General features: G+C 41.2%; 1 pseudogene; it reads left to right on the forward strand.

The window, feature by feature from the left end:
• The first annotated feature begins 1,474 nt into the window (after positions 1-1,474).
• On the forward strand, positions 1,475-2,057 carry LOC102869120 (annotated as a pseudogene).
• Positions 2,058-8,746: the final 6,689 nt, after the last annotated feature.

An 8,746-nucleotide genomic window follows, 5' to 3' on the forward strand; every position in this document is an offset into this window, starting at 1 on the left:
TCAGTAGCTGTCAAACTTTAACTTGCATCAGAATCTCCTAGAAGACTTGTTCTAGGAAGATTGCTTGGCCCAAATCCTAGGGCAGGGCTTCATTTTAGTTTGCTGCCCTGCTAAGAGTTTGCATTTCCCTCTCTGATATACTGACTCAGACTCTGTAGTTAAATTGTTGTTATGTGCCTTCATGTCACCTGGGATTCATTGCAATCCTCACGTTATTCTAATAGATCCCAGGAGATTTTTTTTACCATATTTTTACTGGTTTGCATACAATCATTCATATACATTGTGTTTCATGCGTGTACATTGTGTTTTATACATTCTTTCATTTACATTGTGTTTCATTTTTGTACAGTGTGCTTTATATAATAATTCATATACATTGTATTTTATATAGTTAATTACTAATAATGTATTCATATTACCACCTCATCTTTTTGAGTCTTCATCGAATCATTCCTATTCTTCCACCCTCCATTCACCCACTAACCTCTGCTATAATAATGATTTCCATCATACCCTTTTCCCACCCACTTCTCCATCCCCTTTCCCTATTTGAACATTTATACATACCTTACTCACCTATAGAAGAAGAATTGATGCCTTTGAGTTGGGATGCTGGAGAAGAGTATTGAACATACCATCTACCAACAAGAAAACAAACAGGTCTATCCTGGAGAGGGTGAAACCAGGCTGCGCCTTGGAGGCAAAGACTTTAAAGCTCTATCTTATATAATTTAGGCATGTTTCCAGGAGGGTCCAGTCCTTGCAGAAGGACATCATGCTTGGAAGGGTGTAGGAACAATGCAGGAGAAGAAGACACTGCTGAATGAGATAGATTGAGATAGTAACTGGGGTAATGGGGCTAGGTGTATCAGAGACAAAGAGTCTGGCTCAGGATAGGGAAGATTCATAGTTATTGTGCATAAGGTCACTAGGAGTTGCAGTCAACTTGAAGGCACATAACAACAACAACAGCAACAACAACTCATTTATCCTTCTATATTCTCAATAGTGGTCTTCTGCAGTACTTGTCCTTATGAGATTGAGTTAGTTCACTCAGCATAATGCTCTCTACACTCCCCCATGTATAGCATTTTACAAAATCGTTGTTCCTTAGTGCTGCATAGCATTTAATTGTATGAATGAACCATAATTTCTCAGTCCATTAACTTGTTGATGGGCATTTGGGAAGTTTCCATTTTCTTGCTGTTGTGAATAACACTGGAATAAACATAGGTGTACATATCTCTGCTCATGTCTCAGTTTTCATTTCCTTGAAGTACATTCCTAGCAGTTGAATAACTGGATCATATGGAATTTGAGCTTTTTGAGGAAATGCCAAACTGCCTTCCAGAGTGGTTGTACCATTTTTAAATCTCATCAGCATTACATAAGCGTTCCAATCTTGGGAAGTACCTGTGCACACCAGCGGGATGCTTTTCTAAGCACCCGGAGCCATCACCACCCGCAGGCAATGTTCTTGGTGCGCCTGACTTCTCAGCTGGTCAGGACTGCTTCACAGACAGGCTGAGGTCTGCCCTGGCCTGTCTCTAGGATGCCTGGTACCCATGCCTGCAGGTGCCACTACAGGACACAACTAGTGAGCCCAAGTGGGGGTCTCTTGCTCTCTCTGGCAGGGGACCTATCTGAAGCTGGACGAGGTGCTGGTCCCCCAGAAGATGTCCATCAGCCCTCTGGAAAGCTGGCTAACTGCTGCCTCCTCCCCACTCTTAGTGCTGAGGCTCCAGGGACATGACTCCTGCCCAGCTCTATAAGTGTCGACCTAGCCACTCAGGGGAGGGGACTGATGATGTCTCAGAGATGCCCCAGATACAGTGTAAAAATGTGCTAAAGATCCGCCATCGGAAGATGAACCACCACAAGTACCAAAAGCTGGTCTAGAGGACTCAATTCCTGTGACAGAGGATCCGCCAAGATCGTCTGAAATGGAAGCAAATAAAATTCGAGGGCTCTATGGTGTATTTGGCTGAAGGCTGGCCTAAAGGAAGCCCCTGAAGGTTGGAAGACCCCCCACAATCTACCTGAAGAACAAATGAGCGTTTCTACCCCACCCGTGCCACCATCTCCATCCTCATTATTGCTGCTGATACCTTGGTTGTGGGTTTTTTTTCTTTCAACTTTTTTTAAAAATTTAACTAATTTAAATAAACGTTTACAGAGAGTTTTATTTCCATTGTTCCACTTTTCTCCCTGCCCACGCCTCCACCCCAGTTCTCTCTTCTCTTTGAAAAGTAAAAGAAAACTTTCATTGTTATACAATCCCTCCCCCCAAGTCCACTCAACTATGCAGCTTTCATTCTGAACTCCTGTCATGACAATAATACCTAATCACATATCGCTTTTAAAGAGTTCTCTCCCTCATCTGTTCCAATGCCGTATACGTAATTTATCCCATGTTTCTCAGTCTCCCCCTAAACCCAAGGTCCTTAAAAAAAAGAGTGAGTTCCTATCTCTTCGCTTCCTTTACAACTCCAATTGCTTGCTGTCCTGTTAAACTTTGCTAATGGAATAAAATGGTATCTTATTGTTGTTTTGATTTGCATCCCTTTGATTACCAGTGATTTTGAATATTTCTTCATGTGTGTGCATTTGCCATCTGAATGTCTTCCTTGTGAAGACTCTTTATATCTTTTACCCATTTTGTTACTGGGTTATCAATATTTTCCTCATGAAGACAGTACAGTATTTAATAAACTTTAGTTATAAAGCTCTTGTCTGAAATGTCATTGTCAGATATTTTCTCCTAAGCCTGTAGGCTTCCTTTTCACGCTGTTGGGAAAAACATCTTTTTATTCACATTCTGTTCAATTTCATCCCCTCTGGTTGTGTATTTTGTGCTATATATGCTAGTCTATTTATGCCATAGGAGCTCTGGTGGCCTAGTGGTAAGAAGATGCACTGCAATCCCAAAGGCATGCAATTCGAGGCCACCAGCTGCTCTGAAGGAGAAGGATGGGCAATCTCCTTTCATGAAAACCTGCTGGAGGGTCAGCTATGGGTAGTTATGATTCAACAGTACACAATAACATTTATGCCACAGACTAGAGCTGCTAAGTTGGAACCCAGTTTGTCTTTTATGATTCTTATGGTTTTTGGGTTTTACCTGTAAGTTTTTGATCCATGTTAGGTTGATTTTTGTGTGTGGTGTGAGATTTGACATATTGTTGTTGTTGTTGTTGTTGTGTGCCGTCGAGTCGTTTCCGACTCATAGCGACCCTATGCACAACAGCCCTAAACCCTGCTCGATCCTGCACCAACCACACTGCCTCTGACACACTCATCCCGATTACCCCAGTCACTGAATCAATCCATCTCATAGAGGGTCTTCCCCTCCTGCGCCGTCCCTCCACCCTCCCAAGCATGATGTCCCTCTCCAAGGACCCGTCCCTCCTGGCAACATGTCCAAAGTATGTCAGACGAAGCCCCAGAATCCTTGCCTCCAAGGAGTAGCTTGGTTTAATCCTCTCCAAGATGAATCTGTTTGTTTTCCTGGCAGTCCATGGTACATTCAGTACCCTTCTCCAGCACCACAGCTCAAAAGCATCCACTCTCCTTCTCTCCTCCCTAGTCATTGTCCAACTCTCTGATGCATAACAAGCGATTGCAAAGACCATGGCCTGTATCAGGCGCACCTTAGTCTCCAGAGAGACACTGTTGCTCCTGAGTACCTTTGAGAGGTCCCTAACAGCAGACTTTCCCATCGCGATACGCTTTTTGATTTCCTGACTGCTGGTGCCAAGGGTGTTGACTGTGGAGCCGAGCAAACTGAAGCTGTGAACACTCTCAATCTCTTCGTCATCCATCCTGACGCTGCCAATTGGTCCAGGGGCGAGAATCTTTGTCTTCTTGACATTGAGCCACAGTCCATACTGAAGGCTGCAGTCCTTGACCCTTCGCAGCAAGTGCATGAGGTCCTCCTCAGTTTCAGCAAGCAGGGTTGTGTCATCTGCATAACGCAGATAGACACAGAAATACTTAACAAAATACTGGACAATGGAATCCAACACCTGCTATGGGTGAGCTATGGGTTGCTTCCAACTCTTCATTACACAACAACACAACAACAAAAATAACAACAATAACAGAGACATAAAAGATCTTTATTAAGGAAAAGTACAAAACACTACTACAAGAAACAATAAGAGATCTAATTAAGTGGACAAATATTCACTGTTCATGGATAGGAAAACTCAACGTCATGAAAATGGCAATCTTACCAAAAGTAATCTACATGTTCAACAATATTCCAGTATAGATACCAAGCTCATTCGTCAAAGAGATAGAAAAGGCAATTAATAAATTTATTTGGAAAGATACCCCAAATAAGCAAAGCTCTTATAAAAAAGAAAAATGAAGTGAGAGGCGTAACACTTCTTGATCTCAAAATCTATTATACAGCTGTATTAACCAAAATAGCATGGTACTGGTATAATGATAGACATATAGATCAATGAAACAGAATTGAGAACCAAAGCCACCTGTCTAAGGTCAATTGGTATTTGGCAATGAAACAAAACCTAACAAGTGGGGAAACAGCAACCTCTTCAACAAATAGTGTTGGTAAAACTGGACAGCCACTTGCAGAAAACTGACACAGATAATTCTTATGTATATGTAAGTTTTGAGCTCTACCCTAGAATATCTAATTAATTAAGACACAGGTGGAGCCCAGAAACATAAGTCTCTAACAAGTTTCCAAGTGATACTAATAATGTTGTTTTAAAGGGGACACTTTGAGGCACATTATCTTAAGTAAAGTAGAACAGATTATTGAGGGATATGTATGGGAATTAAGAAGAGGCCTCATTTATGATTTCAAGAACACAGGATCAACATCACAGAAGTTCTCTCAGGGACTAAAAGATACCTATGGCTTTAAGAATTAAGATACTTGTCAAGGAGCTCTGGTGGCCTAGTGGTAAGAAACTGCACTGCAATCCAAAAGGCACTAGGTTCAACTACTTGGCCAAATGATGGAAGTTGTTGTTATGTGCCATCGAGTCACCTGCAACTCATAGTGACCCTATGTACAACACCCCTGAAACCTGTTCTATCCCTTGCCAATCTTGTTGTCTCCGACACACCGTCCCCATTACCCTAGTGACTGAATCAATCCATCTCATTGAGGGTCTTCCTTTCATGTGCTGTCCCTCCACTTCCCCAAGCATGATGTCCCTCTCCGAGGACTGATCCTGCCTTGTAACCTGTCCAAAGTATGTCAGAAGAAGCTTTATTATCCTTGCTTCCAAGGAGCAGCCTGTCTTCATCCTATCCAGAATGAACTTGTTTGTTCTCCTAGCAGTCCATGGTATATTCAATATTCTCCAGCACCACAGCTCAATGGCATCAACCCTCCTTCTATCATCCTTAGTCATTGTCCAGCTCTGTGATGCATAGTAAGTAACTGCAAAGACCAAGGCCTGTATCAGGTGCACCTTAGTCTCCAGACTAATATCATTGTTCTTCAGTACTTTAGAGAGGCCTCTGACAGAAGACTTTCCAAATGTAATTTATCTTTTAATTTCCTGGCTGCTGGTCCCAAGATTGTAGAGCCATCCAAACTGAAGTTGTCACCAATCTCAATCGCTTCATCCTCTGTCATGATGCTGCCAATTGGCTCAGTGATGAGAATCCTTGTTTTCTTGATGTTGAGCATCCATATTTGTTCCTATCCCCCCAAAAGACGATCCGACAGAGTGTGGAAATTATCAAAAATATCACTAATATTACACATAAGCAAAATCCTGCTGAAGATTATCCCAAAACTCCTGGAACAGTACATTAACAGAAAACTACTAGAAATACAAGCTGGATTTAGAAGAGGCTGTGGCACTAGAGACATTATCACCAATGTCAGATGGATCTTGGCTTAAAGCAAAGACTACCAGATGAATGTCTATCTGTGCTTCATTGACCAGGCAAAGGCATTTGACTGTGTATATCACCGCAAATTGTGGCTAACCTTAAGAAGAATGGAAATTTCAGAACACTTAATTTTATGCTCATGCAAAACCTATACTTGGACCTGGAGGCAGTCATCAGAACAGAACAAGGAAACTTCGCATGGTTTAAAAGTGGTGTGTCAGGGATATGTTCTGTCTCCATACCTTTTCATCTATATGCTGAATAGATCATTTAGAAGGCTGGACTTTATGAGGAAGAATGTGACATCAGGATTGGAGGAAGACTCATCAACAACTTGCATTATGTAAATGACACAACCTTGTTTCCCCAAACTGAAGAGGACATGAAGCATTTGCTGCAGAAGGTCAAGGACTATAGTCTTCAGGTGGATGCAGCTTAACATTAAGAAGACAAAGATTTTCACCACCGAGCCAATTGGCAGCACCATGATGGATGGAGAAGAGATTAAGATTGTTAACAATTTCAGCTTGCTCAGCTCCACAATCAACACTCTTAGCGCCAGCAGTCAGGAAACCAAAAGAGGAATTTCACCCGGATGTCTGCCGTCAAGGATCTCTCCTGAGTGCTAAGGAGCAATAATGTCAGTCTACAGACTAAGGTGCACCTGATCTAGGCCATGGTTTTCGCAACTACATGCTTTGCATCAGAGAGCTGGACAATGGTTAAAGATTGTAGAAGAATTGATGCTCTTGAGTTGTAGTCCTTGAAAAGAGTCTTGAACATACCATGGACCTCCAGGAAAACAAATATATCTATCTTGGAGAAGGTGAAACCAGACTGCTTCTTGAATGCAAGGATTTTGATGCTCCATCTCACATATTTTGGATATGTGGCCAGGAGGGGCCAGTCCTTGGAAAAGAATATCTTGATTGAAAGAGTGAAGAAACAGCACAGGAGTGGAAGATCCTAGATAAGTTGGACTGACATGATAACTAGGGCAATGGGATTAGGTGCATGGGAGTCAGTGAAATTGGCTCAGGTTAGGGCAGAGTTCAGAGCTATTGTATATAGGGTCACTATGAATTGCAGTCGACTCGAAGGCACATAAGAACACCAGCAACATATACTTGTCACCCTTATCCTCATGGAGGTCTCGCTCCTTTGTTTTTGCTTCTACGGGAGAGGTTAACTAAAATTCAAATATGACCATGCCAATACCAGGGTATAAACACAGTAGATTATAGATAAAATCTAGATATCTAATATGGTTCATAGGGCTCTTTATGACCTTCCTACCCTCTTTACCACTTTGTTCTTGTTCTTGCCATTCTCTACTGGTCCACAGTAGGAGTTTTGTTGTTTTTCTCTACCACATTACCATAATTGATTTTCTGTACTAGCATCCATCTTTCCTAGAACTGTGAGCTCTATGAGGGCTGGAATTACATTTCTCTTGTATTATCTCTAATACCTAGCATAGATTCAATACTCAGGAAGCATTAGAAAAATGGATAAATGAATAGTTTTCTTCATAAAGGCAAAGGGAGACTTAGGGATGTAGTGAAGGCAAACAAACAAACCTTTTTGGGAATTGATGATCTAGGAATTATAGTAACTCTTAGAAAAAGGATCACAATTACATAATATACCACATTTACTCAATTCAACTCAGTTAATTGCCATTGAGTTGGAACTGGCTCGTAGTTGAGTCTCCAAGGGATTCTCAGAGGCCATAAATTGAACAGGAGAAATTACCTCTTTTTCTCCCTTGGAGCTGCTGGTGGATTTTAAAAATGTGCCTTTGTGTTGTCAGCACAACTCCTTACCCAATATGACACCAGAGTTCCCTCCCACATTCACTAGCATGGCAATAATAATAATAATTATTATTACTATTATTATTATTAATACAAATATGTAACAATTGGTGGGAATATAAAAACATTGAAACTGTCATGCCTTGCTGGTAGGAACAATAAAGGTGTAATCACTTTGGAAGAGTTTGGAAGTTCCTTACATTCCTCAAAATGTTAAATATCATTAACATGACCCAGAAATTTCATTCCTAGATTTTCATTCAAGGCATATAAAAACATACTCATACAAAAACTTGTACACAAATGTTTATAACAATATTAATCCATTTCCTACACCATTTTCACACCTGTTTTGATGTTTAAGATCATTGTTGTAGCCAGTATGTTAATCAGCTTTTTTGTTGACTATTCTAATATTAGTTATTGGTCTAGATGGGGGTATTCATAGGGTCGCTATGAGTCGCCTGCGACTCAATGGCACTTAAGAACACTACCACCAACAACAGCATAGAGAAAGAGAGAGGGAGCAGTTGGCCTAGCGGACAGAAAGCCATGCTCCCAAGCCAAAGGTGGGTGACTCTACTCCGTGGCCCTCATGCCTGCTTTTAATTGTTTTTGGTGAAACATTCTTCTAGGTTCTGTAACCCTGGTATGTCCACTTTCTGTACAGAGGTAACTCATGGTTGCTGTAAAGCCAAATACTGTTACCCGTGGTGCACAGTGTTTGGTGAAGCTCCCCAATTAAAACAAGCTTGGAAGCTGGAGTCGCGTCCATTTCCACAATAGCTTGCCTCTGGAAACCCTATGAACCTGGAGAAAGGACTAAAGTTATACAGGAGGTGTCCAGGACTTTTGTTCATAGGGTCAATATGAGTCGCCTGAGACTCTATGGCACTTAACAACAACAAAAAGATAAGGGTACTGAAATAAATGAGAAAGGTCCAACAAAAACTTGAAAAGACAGGTAGAAATAATAGTAATTTGATAGGGTAGTGCTTAGTAGCAACTATAACTATTCCCTAGTGAATTACAATTATTCTTGG

Source organism: Elephantulus edwardii, unplaced genomic scaffold (genome assembly GCF_000299155.1).
Source record: "Elephantulus edwardii isolate Elephantulus edwardi_28Jun2011 unplaced genomic scaffold, EleEdw1.0 scaffold00210, whole genome shotgun sequence".
Classification (NCBI taxonomy): domain Eukaryota; kingdom Metazoa; phylum Chordata; class Mammalia; order Macroscelidea; family Macroscelididae; genus Elephantulus; species Elephantulus edwardii.